The following is an 18,811-nucleotide window of genomic DNA, read 5'->3' as shown; positions in this document are numbered from 1 at the left end:
AGGTAGGAGCCAGTGTTAACCCACTCGAATGCCCCCAAGCCTTAGATCAGTGACATCTTCAAGGTCACAAAATGAGAGGAGGTCAGAGCTGGGATTCGAACACAGGGCTGGGCGCCTGTGGAGTCTGGCTACTGAAGCCCAACGATCGATCGACTGCCTCCGTTGAGCTCTGTTACAATCCGTGTGATGGGGGGGGGGGGGCGGACTGTGCTCGTCGTCCAGGTGAAGAAACTGAAGCTTGGCAAACTGAGATTGGTGACATCCTGGCAAGAGGACGAGTCAGGGCTAGGACCAACCCTGCCAGGGCTGCTTCCATCCAGTACATCTGCTCCGGGGAAGAGAAAGCTCTTCTGGGAGTGCTGTGGCCCCTGTCAACCCTAGCCTTGGAGATGCAGGATGGGGAGGGGTCAGTGACAGAATCCGGAGGTGGACACCTCCCTCCAGCGAAGATAAGGGCAGCCAGCACTTAAGGAGCACTGACTGGCTTCAAGGTCTTCGGCTTAACACTTTATATCGGTGATTTCATTTCCTCTTCACCCATGTGGAAGGAGCTAATTTTATTCCCCCATTCTGCAGATGCAAACACTGAGGTTCAGAGAGGTGGGCTCACTTGTCCAGGGGACCAGACCAGGAAGTTGTGGAATTGAGATGCCCAAGTCTGGTCTCTTATGACCATGCAAATTCCCCTCCCCAGGGAGGGTGGGCTCACTTGTCCAGGGGACCAGCCCAGGAAGTTGTGGAATTGAGATGCCCAAGTCTGGTCTCTTATGACCATGCAAATTCCCCTCCCCAGGGAGAGGAGGGAGAAGCAGCCTGAACAACTCCACCCAGCCCGCCAGGCCCAGCCCGCCAGGCCCCTTCGTGCCTGACACTCTGTAGGCTAAGAGTCCCCGAGCAAGGGGTTCTAAGAAACTCAGATTCCTCAGGCGGAGCCACCATATGTTATGAATCTACAGTTGCCCCACTCTCTGCCTGCCATCTGCAGGATGATCCATGGGGTGTGGTCCAGAGAGCTAAGCCAACAAGGGCCCTGGGGTGGCCAGAGGGGCTGGTGACCCCACTCAGAGCAGGTCTGACAGGCCAGCTCTGGCTATTTGCAGAAGCCCTTCCTTCCTTGTAAGCAATCCTCTTAGCACCAGTGCACGAGGAAGGCGGCTCTCCCCCAAGCCCCATCTTCCTTCGACCTTAGATCCAGCTCAAGTCTAGAACCCATTGCTCACTCCCCTTCCTGCTTCCATCTTTCTCTCTAGAGCCTTGCCTTTGTTCAGAAGTGGGCAGTGTGCTCTAGAAGAAATCTCTTTCCCAGCCCCAGGAGCTAAGCCTTCAAGGTTCCGCAGTCCCCAGGTTTTAGGAATGGGTATGTGTATTGGCTGGTTAGGTCACGCTAGCTGTTGTAATAAATAACCTGTAATAAGCTTTCAGTGGCTTTACGTCACCAGTCTTCGGTTTTTCCTCACATCACTGCACAAGAAGTCTTGGCAGGAGGGCTCTGCTCTGGGTAGCCATTTAAGGACTGAGACTCTTCCTGTCTTGTGACTCTGCTTTCCTTGTCCTCAGAGTCCTTTTCAAAGCAGAAAGATGAGGAAGGAAAGCAAAGATTGTGGGGAGGAGGTTTCTATAAGCCAGACCTGAAAACGGTGCAGTTATTTTTACTCACATCCCATTGGCCAGAACTCAGTCACATGACCACATCTAACCACACAGGGGGCTGCGAAATGTGATCCAACTGTGTGCCCAGAAAGAATATGGTGATTGGTGCGCACTAGCAGACTTCCACAAGAATGTAACCCAGTTTTGGCCAAGGAGAGATAAAATCTGCTGGGGGCGTTTCTGAGAAGAGATTGCTTCAATTATAAAAAGCTGTGGGGAGGGCTTCCCTGGTGGCGCAGTGGTTGAGAATCTGCCTGCTAATGCAGGGGACACGGGTTCGAGCCCTGGTCTGGGAAGATCCCACATGCCGTGGAGCAACTGGGCCCGTGAGCCACAACTACTGAGCCTGCGCGTCTGGAGCCTGTGCTCCGCAACAAGAGAGGCCGCAACAGTGAGAGGCCCGCGCACCGCGATGAAAAGTGGCCCCCGCTTGCCGCAACTAGAGAAAGCCCTCGCACAGAAACGAAGACCCAACACAGCCATAAATAAATAAATAAATAAATTAATTAAAAAAAAAAAAAAGCTGTGGGGAGAAGGTCCCCTATTCTTCCCCCATAAGTAGCTGTGTGAGGATATGATGTCTGAAACCTTGGCAGCCATGTTGAGACCATGCAGGGCCAAGGCTGAGGGCTGAAGCCACCACACTGAGGATGCTGGAGCTATAATATGGATCCTGGCTGACATCATTGAGCCCCTGCATCAACCAGTCGGGAACCACGCAACCTCCAGGTGTTTTGAGCACAAAAGTCCATCTTAAGTCAGGAATATCAAGGTGTTCTGTTACTTGCAGCCTGAAACCTCCTAAGTGACTGGCACCAGCACCATGACCTTGGCCAAGTCACTCAACCTCTCTGTGCCACAGTTTCTCCATTACTAACATTGGGAGCTTATAAATATTCTACCTAATAAGTAGAGGACTAAATGTGCAACCCAGATAAAGAGCTTAGCACATTATCAGTAAATATGAACTTAAAAATTCCTGATCAGACCCTGTGGGGTGTGAATAATATTAACTCCACCTGACAGATGGGGAATCTGAGGTTCAAGGAAGTGAAGCCCCAGGACATACAAATAATAAGAGGCCTGGATTTGAACCCAGGTCAAGCTGAGTACCTACTGTGTACCAGACATTGTGTCAGGTGTTTAGATACATTATCCCATTGGATTCACAAAGCAGTCCTGCCTAGGAGGTACTATTATTGTTGCTGTTGTTATTATCCTTATGGGATAGATGGGAAAACCATGGCTCAGAGAGGTGATGAGACTTGCCTACCGGTAGCATCAAAATGTCAGCATTTGAACCTAGGTCTGAGTCCAAGCCTTTATTCTTTCTACTATTTATAAGCCTCCTTAATAGAGATCCACAGACCATTATGGTAGTGTTTCAGGCATCAGAGGAATCATTGATTTGGCTCTCAGGGCTGTTCAGGGTTTCATGAAATATTCAATGACTTCAGGCTGGCTGCTACTTCAGCCTGTCTCCAAGGCTGTGCTGGTGATGGCCTCACCCTTACTCTCCCAGTAAAAGAACAGGGACTTGGACTGGAAGGTCTCGAGAGAGAGTTTGGCTCACTTTATAAAGCAGAACGTTTGAATGTTTTGAGCTGATCCATAACGCAGTAGGCTGCCTTGGGATGTGATGAGCTCCCTGGCCCTGAGAGGGTACAAGCGAAGGCTGGCAGCTACCTGTGAAGGTGAGAGAGGCAACTCGCGCACGAGAAGTGATATTGGATTCAAAGACCTTTCAGTTTTGAAAGTCTGTGATGGTAATATTCTCAGATCCCATTTCCTTAGATTGCAATCTAAGACTGCACGATACTCAAAATCTAGGAATTTAAGACTGCATGCGTTTTTCCCTTTTGTGTTTTCTATCCCTACTCAGGCAGGTAGACCGTGGAGCGTCCACTGACTCGGGGAGTGGACATTTCAGTAAAAGCAGAGAACAAGTTTTTAGGTTTCAAAAGTACCCCTTTCTCCCCAAAAAGACCATTCTTGAAGGGACCTGAGGCACAGTGAAACCTCGTGAATCAGAGAAAGGTGGGATTTGATACCTTTCTGTCCCTCTGCTCTACAATATTTGGGGGTGGTGGCTCTTCCATCAGCCTGGATTTTGGAGGGAGGAGGCACAGCGTGGGGCTGTAGCAGACACGCAGCATGAGTGGCTAAGGAGCAAGATTGGAGGTGGTTTTTACTGCACCCTAACCTGGCTGACCCTGACTGATGCACAGCCCTCCCCTCCCCTCTCTCCTTTTTTCCAAATAAGAAATCAGGAAGAGAGCCAGACAAAAAGCTATGAGTGAGCATGTTTTGAATCTCGTGGGTCAGCGTGACCCCAGAGAGCTTTGAAGAGTCCAAAAGTAGAGAGTGGGGAAGGGCTTGAATGGTGAAATGGTCATGTGGTGTGTTGAAGCCAAAAAGGGCCTGAAACAACCTCTCAGCAAGATGCAATCACAGGGGAAGTGTGTGTGTGGGCACGCAAATGATGGAGTGGGCGGAGTAAACCAAATGGATTAAGATTAATTTTCTGTCCACATAGGAAATAGGGTATGGTCATAAAAATTTAGATTAACTTTCCTGCTCATCGGAATTTTGAATTGAGACACATAATTCTAAAATTTCACCATTTCAAGAGTCTTGGATTCTGGGCTTTTACCGTGATTGTTTCACTGGGTAGAAGCTGGACGGGGACACTGGGAGGACCCAGGTCTGGAAACCAGGAGAACTGAGCTCTACTCTCAGATGTCACCTTCCCAGGGAGGCCTTCGCTGACCACGTGGTTTAAAATGGAATCTCCGGCCCCTGCGAATGCCTGATCCCTCTTCTTTCTTTTTCTCCAAATTACTAACTGATGCAGCCTATTATACTTATTTATTTATTGTCTATTTCCCCCACTTGATTTTAAGTTTCAAAAGGGCAACGATTTCTCCCTCCCTCCTCCCTCTCTTGTTTCTTTCTACCTTTCATTCTCTTACTTCTTCTTCTTTTTTCCTTTCTTTCCTTGTATTTATAAAAAATACTTCAAACATTCACAAAAGCATAGAATACAGATGATGAACACCCATTTGCCATTTGCCCATCATCTAGATTTAACAACTGTTAACATTTTATCATATTTGCTTTATTTTTTTGGTGCCAGCATTTTCTAAAGAAAATAATATTCGTCATGCTACTTCCTCTTTAAAAACTTGAAGGTAGGGAGTTTTGTCTCTTTTACTTGTTGCCATATTACTCACTGCCCGGAAGCTGGTAGATCTCCAATAAACAGTTGTTGAATGAATGAATCTCATTTAATCCTCATACCAACCCTATGCAGTAGGTATTATTATTATTCCTGTTTTACAGCAGAGGAAACTGAGGTACAGAGAGGTAAAGTAACTTACCTAAGGCCACACAGCTAGGAGGGAGTGAAAGGAAATTTGAGCTCAGACAGGCTGAGTCCAGAGTCCACACATTCTTATCTCTCTAGGGGCTGCTTCAAATGGGATGTTCATTCATCCTCTCTGTCCACCTGTCCCATCCAGACACCATCCACAGATGAGACCCAGAGGGGTTCACAGGCCAGCCAGAAGCAGGGCAGCCCCACTGGGAACCCAGGTGGTCTCCATAAAGGCTGGGGCCCTCTCTCCCTCCCTGGGGAGGAGATAGAAGGCTCCTTCCCAGACAAATGACCTTTGGGGTTTGTTATGAATAGAGATTCCTTCTGGGGAACGTGATGGCTGATGCCAGGAGCCTGGGTCCCCAGACTTAACCCCTAGGAATGTGTAGAGAAATAGCCAAGCCTCCACCCTGCAGGCCAGCGTTCCCAGCAGAGGAGGCCGATTCTAGGCTTCTCTTCAGGTTGCGGGGCCTTCTGGGGAGATGGACTGAGTCCCTCCATCCTAGGCTGGGAGGCAGGTCCTCAGGGTAAATGGAGCCCTAGACTTCAAAAGCAAAGAGACCGGGGTCTGCCTCTTCCTCCCCAGTTGTGTGACATTGGACAGGTGCCCAATCTGGGGAAACCTCAGTTTTCACATCTATCAAATGGGGATAACTACTATCCCAACCTCGCACAGATCCGGGGCTAGGGTGAGGCAAGCCAGGTGCCCAGAGCATAGCATTTAAGGAGGTGCTGGCTCTCAGGTGCTGACCCTGCACTTGCAGTAGCCTGAGGGTGAGAGCCTCGTTAAAGTACACACACACCAAGATGATCTAATCCCACAACTCACGTGATGGAGCAAATAGATGGCTCCAGGCAGGGGCCCCAAAGGCCACTGGGGGAGACCGACCCCCCTGAGCTAAGTCAGGTCCCTGGTACCTGGGACAGAGGGATGTCCCAGATGCCCTCTGGGCATTATCAAGCCACAACAGGCAGTTTCTGAGTTCTTCCCAGGCCAGGGAGTGGCTTCTGCCTCCAGGCTGTGATAATAATGACATTGATCTCATATTTATCCAGCATTCACTCTGGACCAGTGCTGTGCCACTCGCCTCACGTTGAGATCTTGGTCAATCCTCACAACTGCCCTCTCATGTATTATTGTCTGTATGTTATGAATGAGGAAGACCTCAAGGCACCAAAGCAGGTAGGTCCAAGTATATGGTAGGTCCAAGATCTGAACACTTATTTGTCTGCATCCTAGGTGGGCTGGGGGCTGAGGCTTGGCTGCTAAGGGTCTTGTGGGCACTTGACCCCAATCACCTTTATCTTCTGTGCCTCCTCCCTCTGCTAGCAGCCATTGTGGCCAAAATGGGATTAACCCAAAAGGACGTCATTGCAGGGGCTGGATGGGTGGGGAGGAAGGCATGCTTCTGGGCTCCAAGGACCCTAAGCCTGGTTGCTTTATGCCTAGGCCCTGGGCCCCCAAGGCACGCACACACTGCTCTGGATGAGGTGGAACACAGGGTAGGTAAGTTTCAACGTGGGGGAGACAGCTCAGGAATGATGCTGAGTTTTATTTGTACAAATTCATTTTCTCCCTGCCTCTGACCCCCTTCCTTGGTAATTCATCTTCCATCCTGGCCACCAGAGTGCTTGTGCATCTGGCCTTGTACAAGCTTTGCTCAGGATGTTTTGGGAACTCCCTCGCCACAGGATCATCTAAATATTTTCCTGGCATTCAAGGCTATTTGCGGAGACTAGTGCAGAGGGCTGGTCCTGCCTTTTTGCCTTTCCACAGGTGGGTCCCTCTGCCTAGAATGTCCTCCTTCCCCCAAGATCCTTCTGGATCTTCTCGGGCAGGAATGAGGTCTGTAAATGGCACAACTCTGAACTCCCAGGCCTGAGGGGGACTGTGCAATTTGATGCCACGCTGGCATCTGGGGAAGACAAGAGGTAGCTTAGTGTTTTAAAAGGCAGGTTTTGGGCTTCCCTGGTGGTGTAGTGGTTAAGAATCCGCCTGCCAGTGCAGGGGACAAGGGTTCGAGCCCTGGTCCCAGAAGATCCCACATGCGGCAGAGCAACTAAGCCCGTGCACCACAACTACTGAGCCTGTGCTCTAGAGCTCGCGAGCCACAACTACTGAGCCCACGTGCCACAACTACTGAAGCCTGTGCGCCTAGAGCCTGTGCTCCGCAACAAGAGAAGCCACCACAGTGATAGGCTTGAGCACCGCAACGAAGAGTAGCCCCCGCTCACCGCAACGAAGACCCAATGCAGCCAAAAATAAATAAAATAAAATAAAATAATTTTTTAAAAAATTAAAAGGCAGGTTTTGAACTTAGACGTGAGTTCAGTCCCAGCTCTGCCACCTACCAGTGGGGCTTCAGTTTGCTTCTCTGAACACAGAAAGAATGATCCGACTTTCTTCACTGGGGCACTGTGGGACAGGAAGGGGGCCGTGCATGTAATGCTCTGGGCTCAGTGCCAGTACCACGGTCAGGGCTCAAAACGCATCAGGTGTTCACCCACGCATTCCACATCAGGCTTAAGTACCCACCTGGTGCCAGTCTCTGTGCTGGTCACTGGGATAGAGCCGTGAATGGACTCATGTGGACCCAGTTCTTAAAAACAGAGGCTGGGGAGGCAGATATTCACCCATTAGTTACCATCGTGACTGTCATCAGGGAAATCACCCCCCTCCCAACCTCCTAATCCTCCAACCTCCATCCCTCACCTTGACCTTGAAGCACCCTGGGCAGGATCTAAATCTGATGTACCTCCATAACTTTAGCTCCTCAATCATGGCCTGGAGGCTCAACAAATAATATTTAAATTGAAACGATTTCTGTAGCAAACACTTATGGCACTGAGTGTGTGATAGCCACTGCTCTAAGCACTTTACAAATATGAAATCATGTCATTATCCTTGGAAAGTATGTACTATTATCACATCCCCATTTTACAGATAGGCAAACTGAGGCTCAGAAAAGTTAAGCAAACTACCCTGAGTTATATAGCCAGAGAGGGGTGCAGCCAGGATTTGAACCCAGGCAGCCCAGCTCCAGAGGCCACTTGCTCCACACCTCTCCCGAGTTGATGCCGCTTTCCAGCAGGGTCCAGAAAGGGCGTGATCTGAAGACCTTGCCCGTCTCCACCACTTACTGACTGCCGGGCTTCTCAACTTTCCACTCCCCAGGTGGGCTGTGGAGGAAAACAAGGCCTCAGCTGCAGCCTTTGATGTCCCCTGCCAAGCTGGCACTCTGAGGCCTGGGGGTGACTCAGGGGATCCCAGGCCAGCAGCTAGGCCGGCCTCAGGGCCAGCGTTTCCGTAAACACCCCAGTGAGCCAAACCCGCATGGTCAGTCCACGGCTGCTGGCTTCGAGGGCTGAGGCCTGGCTGGCCCTGCACGGTTTCCTGCCACATGGCCACTTCCACCCCCTCTGCCTGGCTGGGCTTCCAGTAATGAAGTGTTTTGTTCGGGGGCTGGTGGCGCTGATGGGATGGAGTATCAGGGCCTCTCTGTCCCACTTGCACCCACTTAGGTTCTTGGGAGCTGGTTAGACGCCCCTCACCATAGCCTGGGCAGCTCATATGCCCACCTGGGTGTCAGAGGAGGAATTGGCCTCTAAGGGGACAGGTCTTGGGCTCTGAGCCAAGAGGGAGGGTGTAGCTGGAACCAACCCTGTTGGTCCTTTCTGAGCGGTTGGGAGGTTAGGGAAACAACTTCTCCTGGAGACCCAGCCAGGCAGCTTGGAGATGGAAGGGAAAGTCTCAACTGTGGCCACTGCCTCTCCCCACCGAGACAGTGGCTACAAGGAAGGGGCCGTGGGTGAAGACTGAAGGACCATCAGTCCCAGTGAGTGTGCCATCCCTGAAGGCAATGCTACCCCAGCCCTTCAATTCTCACAGCATCCCTGCTTGGAAACAGAGGCCCAGAGAGGTGAAGTGACTCACCCAAAGTCACACAGCAAGCGACAGAGCCAGGATGTGACTGAGTTTCTCCCTTCCCTCTGAACCACTTCTAGCTCACTGTCTGAATCCCAGACAGTAGGGACCGGAAGATGCTTCCAAGCCATCTTTCAAGAGGCAGTACAGCACAGTGGATAAGAGCCAGGACTCAGGGGCCAGCTACCTGGGTTCAGATCCCAGCTCTGCCTCCTACCTGTTATGTGAACGTGGGCAAGCTATTTAACTTCTTGGTGCCTCAGTTTCCCCATCTGTGAAATGAGGATAATAATGATGCATCCTTTAGAGGGTTGCTGTGAGGATTAAATTCATGCCTGGTACACAGTAAGCCTTCCATCAATGCTAGTTGTTTCTAATCTCTCACCGGCCTTTCCACTGTAGAGCTGGGGAGACACAGGCCCAGAGATGAAGGCAAAACCTGCTGGGGTCTTGTCTGGGGCAGAGCACACCTCTAGCCCACGTTCCCTATGGTGCCACCGAGAAGCTGTGATGTTTGCGCTGAGGTGCTTGTTCTAGTCCCCGTCCTCCAGGGCTGGGGAAGCGCGGTCAGAGCCCAGGGAGGAGAGGAGCAAGGCAACATGATGCGTGACCCCAGCGTCAGCCCCTTCCCCCTCTGGGTCCCAATCTCCCCTCCTGAGGATGTTTGGACCCTTGAACTCAAAGGGGCTCCTTGGTTAGGGCCTCAGGGGCTGCCGAGGAGTGGGAGAGGGTCCAGAGCCCCAGACAAGGGCTCCCACCCTCTGATTTATCCCAAACAACTTTCTTTGGGCCTGTTTTAATTATTAGAGTTTCAGATGGGATTTTCTTCTGAACAAGGGTCTGCTGGCTTGAGAAGGGGGCTCTGGGCAGCGAGGAGCAGGGGGTGGGGCCCCCTTCCCGCACCTGGGAACCCTGGGGCCCAAGCTGATGGTTGGTTGGTGACTCACTCCCTGCTCGGCACATCCTGTCATCCCAGGACGGGGAGCCCCACAGGGGCCACCCCTCACCAGGGCCCCCCTAACCAAGGCGCTCCCCCCCTCGACATGCACAGGGGCTGGGAACAATTAACTTGCTCCTCAGGCCAGGCCAGATGTTCATGCGGTTACTGGTTTTGCTGACCGCATGTAACTCAAGGACGTCCTCAGAGCTGGAAGGGTCCCAAGAGGCCACAAAGGGCAACCCTGTCACAGGGTTGTCACAGCAGGGGGACGGAGGCCCAGAGAGGTGAGGTAACTTGCCTGAGGTCACTCAGGGGAGAGGGAGGAAGGAAGCTGGCATTCTGATACCTGACCCAGAGCTTTTCTACACCTCCAGATGGTCCCTGGATACCCCAAGTTCTCGGCCCCTATTCCCACCCCAGTCACAAGTGTCCTCCCCAACCAACACAGGCCAGGCCTCTCCAGCCTCATCTCCCTCACCTCCCACCAGGCCTCCAGGCTTCATCCGGACTCAGCTACTCACAGCGCCCCAGACACCCCTGCTCGCACATTGCTTTCAGGCCTCTGTTCTGTCTCCCTGTGTTGCCTTTTTTTTTTTTTTTATGGCTGTGTTGGGTCTTCGTTTCTGTGCGAGGGCTTTCTCTAGTTGTGGCAAGCGGGGGCCACTCTTCATCGCAGTGCGCGGGCCTCTCACTATCGCGGCCTCTCTTGTTGCGGAGCACAGGCTCCAGACGCGCAGGCTCAGTAATTGTGGCTCACGGGCCCAGTTGCTCCGCGGCATGTGGGATCTTCCCAGACCAGGGCTCAAACCCGTGTCCCCTGCACTGGCAGGCAGATTCTCAACCACTGCGCCACCAGGGAAGCCCCCTGTGTTGCCTTTTTGCCTAGATTCCTACTCTTGCTTCAAGATTCATCTCGGATGTCACCTCCTCCGATAAGACTTCCAAAGCTTCCTCTCCCACATCCCAGGCTGGGTCCTCTTCTCATTGCCCTCAGTGCCTGGTACTCCCCACTTACTCTGCTGTCAGCATCTCTTTGCTTGTCTCTATCTTCCCCTCTAGTCTGTGAATTCATTGTGGGCAGAGACCTTGCTTTTTATTATTTATTTCATATTAGGGCATGGCCCACTACATTCAGTGTTTGTTGAATGAATGCATGGATGTATGAATGTACAGATGGATGGATGGATGGATGGATGGACAAATGGATGGATAGGTGGATAAACAGATGAATGGATGAATGGACAGGTAAACAAATGAATCAGTGGATGGGCAGATGGATTGATAGACAAATGGATGGATGGATGGATTAGACAGATAATGGCACCTGTAGGGGCTCAGACGGTGAGAAGTAAGTTCCTGGAGACTGGATATCCTGAATGATGAAGGGGCTCTTGGATGGGGAAGCAGTAACCTAACCTGTTATCTGCCTCCTCCAAGGGATGTCTGGCCAAAAGCAAAGCCACTTCTGCCCTGGTGCCTGGTTCCTCCTGACCAACTAGTTCCAACACAATGGGATCTCCTGAACTTTGGTAATTATTCAGACATCAGAGAATCTATAGGACCCACCTCTGCTTCTGACATTTCAGAACTCTGCATTCTTGAGGGCCCAGCCTGCATACTTCCATCCAGGTCAGAGCTGCCACTCCAGAAATGTTCCCAGGCATAGAAACAGAAATCCCTAGAGAAAGAGGCACTATAAAATATGGAATTCATCCCTCTCCCATTTTACAGATGAGGAAATTGAGGCCAAGAAAGGCCGAGGAACTTCCCCAAGAATGTACAGCAACAGGGCTGGGATTAAAGCTTGGGTCCCCCAATTCACTCATTCATGTATTCATTTATGCAACAAATATAAATATCTAGCATCTAACATGTGCCAGGTTCAGTGCCTTTTCCCTGGCATTCGATGTCTGTAAATAAACCCTCATGCCAATTTGGAAAGCCCATGTCCCATCGTGACCTCCTCCGACTCCCCAGCTGGCTTATCTTTGCCTCACCAGCTGCATCCTCGGCATAGCTCCTGCCCCAACCCCTTCACCCAGCAAATGAGGACCACTTCCTTGCCAGGAACCCCAGCTCACAGTGGTGTATGCAGAGACAGTCACATGCGTGTGCTGAGAGCACACGTCCCACCCCTCCTTGGGGGGACCACATCAGTCCCTGCACGCAGAACCCCGCCAGCTCAGACTGAAGCCAAGTGTTAAACAGTTCAAGCCCCGCAGCTGTCCTGGGGATGCGGGAGGGGAAGCTCATCGTGACACCTGGGATCTCAGGGCCAGGAGCAGACCTCTGAACTCCTGCCCAGACTGAGGAATGTGTGGAAGAAGAGGCCATAGAGGGGCGCCTGCGGGCTGGCTATTTATAGGACAGAGGAGCAGGTGGCAGCAGCAATTCTCCCATTAGCCCCTCCCAACATGCCCAGAGGCAGGGGCAGTGTGAGGGCTGCCAGCCTGGAAGAAATGGAGCCTCGCATTCTGGGGCAGGAACCCAGACTTGGGCAAGTCATGGCCATTGGCTGGACCCCCTCTCTGGACCTTCCTGATGGAGGTGACCTCGCTGAAGATGTGGAACGACTCAGTATTGCAAGGACAAAAATAAGGTTCAGCTGCACATAACAGAACACCTTCCGGGAGCGAATCAATGAACTAGAGAACAAAAGAAGAATATGGAAGAACAGCAGGACCCAAAGCTGCTTCTGGGATGAAATTAATACGAGACAGAGTCCTGATAAGATTGATCATGACAAAAGAGATAAGATGCAAATAAATAAAGTAAAAATATAGAGTGAAAAAGGAGAATAATATTGACTTAAGGATTAAAAGTAACTTTAAAACTATTGTTATATAGTTATATAGCAGTTATATAGTCATGAATTTGAAAGCTTAGGGAAAATGGATACACTTCTAGAGAGTTATAAGATGCCAAAAGGTTGGCCCAAGAAGAAAGAGAGAATTTAAAGAAGTCAATCAGTATTATAGAAACTGAATTGGTAGTCAGAGCCCTCATACTCTCCCAAATCAGACCCAGACATTTTTACAGGTGAGTTCTGTTGAATTTTTAAGAAACAGTTAATGTCTAGCTTATACAAGTAGCTCCTCCACAAGCCCCCAAAAGCCAACCGAGCTTACTTCATTAGACAAGCGTCATCTTGGTTGCCAAAACCAGATAAGACAATACAATAAAAGAAAACTGTAAGCCCATTTCACTTATGAATACAGGACGGAAAATACTAACTAAAATATTAGTGGACTAAATTCAGCAATGTGTTAAAATAATGATAATACCTCACCATCAGGAAGAATTTATCCCAGAAATGCATCAACATCAGAAAATCCACCAGTGTGACTCACTGCATCATTTGATCAAGGAAAAAAAAATCCAATGATTATGTCAATTGATGCAGAAAAAGCTTTTGATAAGATCCTTAGGTATTTATGAGTTTTTAAAAATCTTAGCAGACTGGGAACATATAAGAGAAGTTCCTTCCTTTGGTAGAGATATTAATATCAAAAACCTCCAGAAAATATGATTCCTAGTGGAGAAACTTCATGTGCATGTCAGGATCAGGAACAAGCCAAAAATGTGCATTATCACCGTTACTGCTTAACACAAAGTGCCAAAGTCAGGCTACAGCTAAAAGGAGAGAATATAAGAGGTGTAGGATTGGAAGAGAAGAGATAAAACTGTTCACTGTAGACGGTGTGATCCTTTACCTTGAAAAACTAACTAAATAAGCTGACAACGTATCAGAACAAGTAAGAGAGTTTGGCAAGTTTGCTAGATGCATGATCAATAACAAAACTCAATAACACTTTTATACCAGCAATACTCAAAACAATGGTGGCTTAAACAAGGGGGCATAAACATGCATATATTATTGAGTTGGCCAAAAATTACAGAAGATGTTACGGAAAATCCCGAACGAACTTTTGGGCCAACCCCATATATGCATACAGAATAACATATATAATATTATTATTATGTTAATATTCTAAGAGTATTCTTATATATAATACGTATGCTATTTTTTTAATCATGTGAATGGAATCTATAGGTGGAGTCCAGGGTGCGTATGGCACAGCTCTGATTTCATCAGAATCCAGGCTTTCTCTATTTCTCCTCTTCTTTTCTCTGCACCTAAGGTCCATCTTCAAGATACCCTCATGGTCCAAGATGGCTGTCAAGCTTCACCATCACATCTGACGACTGACTGGAGCAGGAGGAAGTGAGGAGTGGTGGTGCTGGGACAAAAGGGATGCCCTTCCCTTGCCGGAGCCTTCTCAGAATTTGCACACAGCACTTCTGCTTATATCTTACTGCTGGGACCTGGTCACATGGCCATGCCTAGCCGCAAAGCTGAGTGCACTGCCACCCCAAATAAAATCAGGGTTCAATTATGAAGGAAGGAGGGGAGAAAGGATATTGAAACGGGCATCCCTCAGGCTCTGCTATAGATCTCAATTTCCAAAAAGGGGAAACAGAGGCCCAGAGAGATGAGGGCACTTACACACAGCCACGAAGCAAGTGTCAGAGCTGGGATTTTCAAGTGACTGATTCTTGATCTTCCCAGAGTACAGGGGTCCCCTCTCACGCGGGTATGTCCAGCCACGGGAGCACTGACCCTGCTCACTCCCAGCCCTGTTTGGGTCAGGGTCTGTTTTGGGTTTCTCTGTCCCCACTACCTAGTGTAACAACAGTGAGGTCCCAGTGTTGGGCATTTATTCACATCCCTCCCCCCCAACCTCTACAGCTTCTTGCACAGGACTTGGCATGTAGATGTGCAATGAACACGAAGGTGGAAGGCATGGAGGGAGCTGACAAGCTGTGAATGGCTGAAACTGGCTTCATCCTTGCGACTGCAGACATTTTTTCCTGCTTCCCATATGCTGTGCCCTGATCTAGATGTGTTTCCCGAGTTTCACTTTTCAGATGCATTTCCTAGACCCTAAAATGTTAGGCCTGACCCAGGTATGAAAGAGCAAGAAGGCTGCCTTGAAACAAACAAACGAACAAAAAATGCAGAAACCGAAGGCCAGAGAAGCAATGTCATATGACATGTCATATATCTCTCACTCGGATTCCTCTTCATGGACACACAGAGAAAGATCGGTTTCCCAGCCTCCCTTGCAGTCAAGTTTGGGGGTCATGCGACTAGTTCTGGCCAATAAAATATGAGCAGAAGAGATGGGCATCATCACTTCCAGTCTGAGGCAGTGAAGGGCCAGTGTGCCTTCACCACCCCTCTTCTCTAAGATGACCTTGGAGACCACTGGTCGAGAACGGTGATTCACAAACGGTTATGTGCATACACATCACCTGGGGGTCTCATTAAAATGCAGATCCTGCTTCCGGGTGGGGGGTCTGAAATTCTTCACTTCAAACAAGCAACTGAATTATGCTGATGCATCAGGGCACACGTTTGAGTAGGGAAGGATGATTTGAGAAGATGCAGCTTAAAGATGGAGAAGACCTGCCCAGCTCCACTGGACCATTTGCAACCAAAAATAAACCTTTGTTGGGTTAAGTCACTGAGATTTGGGAGTTTATTTGTGACCTCAGCATAGCTTAATGTACCCCAATTAATACACTGGGATAGGACATTGTCATTTAGCTAGTCAACCCATATTTATTGAGTTCCTACCATAATCTCATTTTGTGCCCTGGATGCCTCACTCTTAAGGAGGCACTCACTCTCCAGGTCCTACAAGTGCAAGGTCAGCACCTGACAGTGAGAGCTCCTTAAAGTTTGTTGCCTTAGCACCTTTGTTTCTGCATCCAAGTCCCAGGGCTGTAAGTCACTGAGGGAGCCAGGATTTGAAGTGGGAACTTTTTGGCTTACGAGCCTGAAATTTGCTTCCAATAGTGCAAAGAGCAACAGTGCTCATTCTAGGGTCTTACGGGGGGGCGGGGGCCGCGCTATAGCAGCAGCCAAAAGACTCATGAGTTCCCTGGACTATCTCATCCCTCTAGCGCCAAACTTGGCAGTCTGAGGGCCTGAACCACAGTAATCAGTCAGCACAGTGGCAGCTCCTGCCACGGACTTTCAATCCTTTGAACACGTACGGACGGTTCATCACTCACACTCATCACCCGACGCCCTGCTTGCCAACCCGCGGGCTTCCTGAACTGGCCAGGTCCCAGGGCCGCCCGCTGTCCACACTCACCCATCTTCAGTTATTTAGAGAGAACAAGTTCCAAGCAAAAACACATGCTCTGAATCCGAGGGGCCCCTCCCGGCAGGAGGCAACACTTCCACTGGCGTCTTATTGCCTCTCTGGGAAGCGCTGTCCGAGTTTCCTTCTCTCCCCTTGGAAAGCACGCCCGGCCTCACCCCCTCACTGGTGGGGGAGGGACTCCTCCTCTGATACGATATCGCTGTGAGCAATGTGCCTCTCTCCACCTCCTCCTCGCCTCCTAGTTTCTCTGGTCTTCCTTCTTGTCTTAGAGGAAGAAGTGGTTCAAAACTGTTCCTCCTAGGAATACTAATCAGTGGTAACAGAGGTCAGAATAGTACCTTGGGAGTACCTTGTACCTTGGAGGCAGAGAGTATAGTCTTGGAAGAGGCATGAGGAACTTTCTTGAAATGTATCTTGACCTGGGTGGTGGTTACAGGGGTGTGTAAATATGTGAAGAGTTGTTGAGATGTACACTTAAGACTACTGCACTGTAGGCATTTCTGTTTATGTTACCCCTCAATTTAAAAGAATATGTGCCACAGAGACGTCTTTGAGCAGTAGCAAAAATAAATAACCACAACATAGGTTTTGGAGTCATATGAACCTTCACTGAAAATCTGCCTCTGTTTTCTAGCTGTGTGACCTTAGACAACTTATTTAACCTCTCTGAACTTCATTTCTTTTTTTTTTTTAAAGGTATGGACTGTGAAGATTAGAAACACCACTTTTTATAAAATGTACTTAGTACAGGGCTAGCTCCCACTGGGTGCTCAATACACAATCTCTTTCATTGTTATTAAAACCAGTGACCCTAGAAAGGATAGGATGGGGGAGTGGTTTTCCCTGGGTACAGACAATAAAAGGGGTACATTGTCCATAGAGAATTTAAAGACAAAATTGATGATTAAAAAAGTCTGCTTTTTGTTATCATCATGCACTGGCAAATCTAAGTAATGTCAGTTGGAAAATGCTACATCCTGAAAATATCTTTTATTGGTGTACATTCTAAACAATTGTTGTGGTGACTGCTGAATTTTAATACTATGCAGGTAAGCTTCAAATGAGCACATTTTAATTTCTTATCCTTTAATAAACCTCTTCTACATGGAAGTTAATCTGGAGAATTTCTAGGAATACAGTTACCGCGAGCACAGGTGGAGACGGGAACACATGTTCACAAAGAGAGTCAGTTCCTAACAGTTCAAAATCTTTTGCGCTTGCTCCAAGTACAGTTCCTGTCTCCAACCCTACGGTATTACATATTTCTGCATCTCACTAGTAGATTCAAAGAAACAATGACTGTAGAGTGATGGTGAAGACGAAGACATACTTAGTTCAAGTCTGTCATTCTAGGCGACTCCTTGGAATTTTGATTTGTGTCTAAAATTTAGAAAAGTGAAACAGTGTGAACTGCAAAGGGTAATGTTTTTGCCTGGTAAGTGCAAATTCTAGTTCATACATGAAACATATGTGTTTCATCTCAATGATTACTGATCATACTTTGTTGTATGAAGGAGATGGGTGCTCCAAAATGATCCACTGTGGGTGTAAAATACCCTAGGCATGTCTCTGACTCAAACAAAAGCATTAATAAAGAACACTGTATCTCCTTCTCTCCAAGTCTGTAGACGCACAACCCTCACCCTCAGTCACTTCCTCCAGCCATAAATGATCAAATCCCACATTTTCATCTTCAACCTCCATCCACATCAACTCCTTCTCCTGGAATTGCACCCAATACCAAATCACTCTTCTTCCTTGCCAAGTGCTCATTCTGGACCTTTCTGCTGTCCAGCTCCATCGCGTTGAGATTTGGCGTACTGGGGGAGATGATGGGGGCCAAAGCCTTCTCCAGCCACCACGTGACACCACCTCTAGTATTATCTTTGCCAAATTCTACAGTCAAAGCTCATGTCTTGGGCTTCCCTGGTGGTGCAGTGGTTGAGAATCTGCCTGCCAATGCAGGGGACACGGGTTCGAGCCCTGGTCTGGGAAGATCCCACATGCCACGGAGCAACTGGGCTCGTGAGCCACAATTACTGAGCCTGCGTGTCTGGAGCCTGTGCTCCGCATGCAACAAGAGAGGCTGCGATAGTGAGAGGCCCGCGCACCGCGATGAAGAGTGGTCCCCGCTCGCCACAACTAGAGAAAGCCCTCGCACAGAAACGAAGACCCAGCACAGCCATAAATAAATAAATAATTAAATAATTTAAAAAAAAAAAAAAAAAAAAGCTCATGTCTTTATACCTCCCCCCTCCCAGTGGCTGGGACGTTGTAGACGCCCCTCAGATGCTGGTGGTGTGAATATCACGTGTCTTACCTCCCCATGTGCAGCACCGCGCCCCACCTCACTGTCAGCTCCAGACACACCAGGCACCTTTGTCTCCCAGAATAGGCACTGCTATCACGCTCTCCCCCACCTCTAGGCATCTGTACATGCTGTTCCCTCTGTCTGGAATGTTCTGCCCTCTCTAACTCCCTTTCGCCTTGACTCCTCCTCCAGAGATCTGTCCCTTACCCTCGGTCTGAACAGGACCCCTCCTCGATATTCCCAGAAATTCCACCTGCTCTCCCACTGTCCTTTCCCCCTCTGGGTTTGCCCCCTCTGCAGGGGCTGGAGACACAACAGAGGGGGCCTCAGAGTTGGTTGAATTCAGCAAAATGGATCTGGTTCTTCCGAAGCACCTAGCAGGGCCCAGCAAGAACGGGCACACACTAGGTCCAGCCTGCACGGGCTCATCCAC

General features: G+C 49.2%; 2 protein-coding genes and 1 long non-coding RNA gene across 7 annotated transcripts in view; 1 reads left to right on the top strand and 2 right to left on the bottom strand.

The window, feature by feature from the left end:
* LOC309614092 overlaps positions 1 to 16,029 on the top strand; it is a 32,097-nt gene extending 16,068 nt beyond the window's left edge. The window contains exons 2-4 of one of the 2 annotated variants that reach the window (XR_014236011.1): positions 6,083 to 6,209; positions 14,034 to 14,116; positions 14,642 to 16,029. This is a non-coding gene — a long non-coding RNA (uncharacterized lncRNA). Of the gene's footprint in view, positions 1 to 6,082; positions 6,210 to 14,033 lie in introns of both variants that reach the window. The other variant, XR_014236012.1, reaches the window with a different exon arrangement.
* RIMS4 (regulating synaptic membrane exocytosis 4) overlaps positions 1 to 18,811 on the bottom strand; it is a 143,695-nt gene that overhangs the window by 21,313 nt on the left and 103,571 nt on the right. The window lies entirely within an intron of this gene.
* ADA (adenosine deaminase) overlaps positions 1 to 18,811 on the bottom strand; it is a 113,538-nt gene that overhangs the window by 67,373 nt on the left and 27,354 nt on the right. The window contains exon 1 of one of the 3 annotated variants that reach the window (XM_082361773.1): positions 16,056 to 16,366. The exons of the other annotated variants lie outside the window; for them this stretch is intronic. The gene's annotated coding sequence lies outside the window, so the exon portion shown is untranslated. Of the gene's footprint in view, positions 1 to 16,055; positions 16,367 to 18,811 lie in introns of those variants that run through there. 3 annotated transcript variants of the gene reach the window in all.

This window comes from Balaenoptera borealis (assembly GCF_965194805.1).
Source record: "Balaenoptera borealis genome assembly, chromosome: 16".
NCBI classification, from domain to species: domain Eukaryota; kingdom Metazoa; phylum Chordata; class Mammalia; order Artiodactyla; family Balaenopteridae; genus Balaenoptera; species Balaenoptera borealis.
The sequence above is the reverse complement of the archived record's forward strand: the minus strand, read 5'-3'. Positions and strand labels throughout refer to the sequence as shown.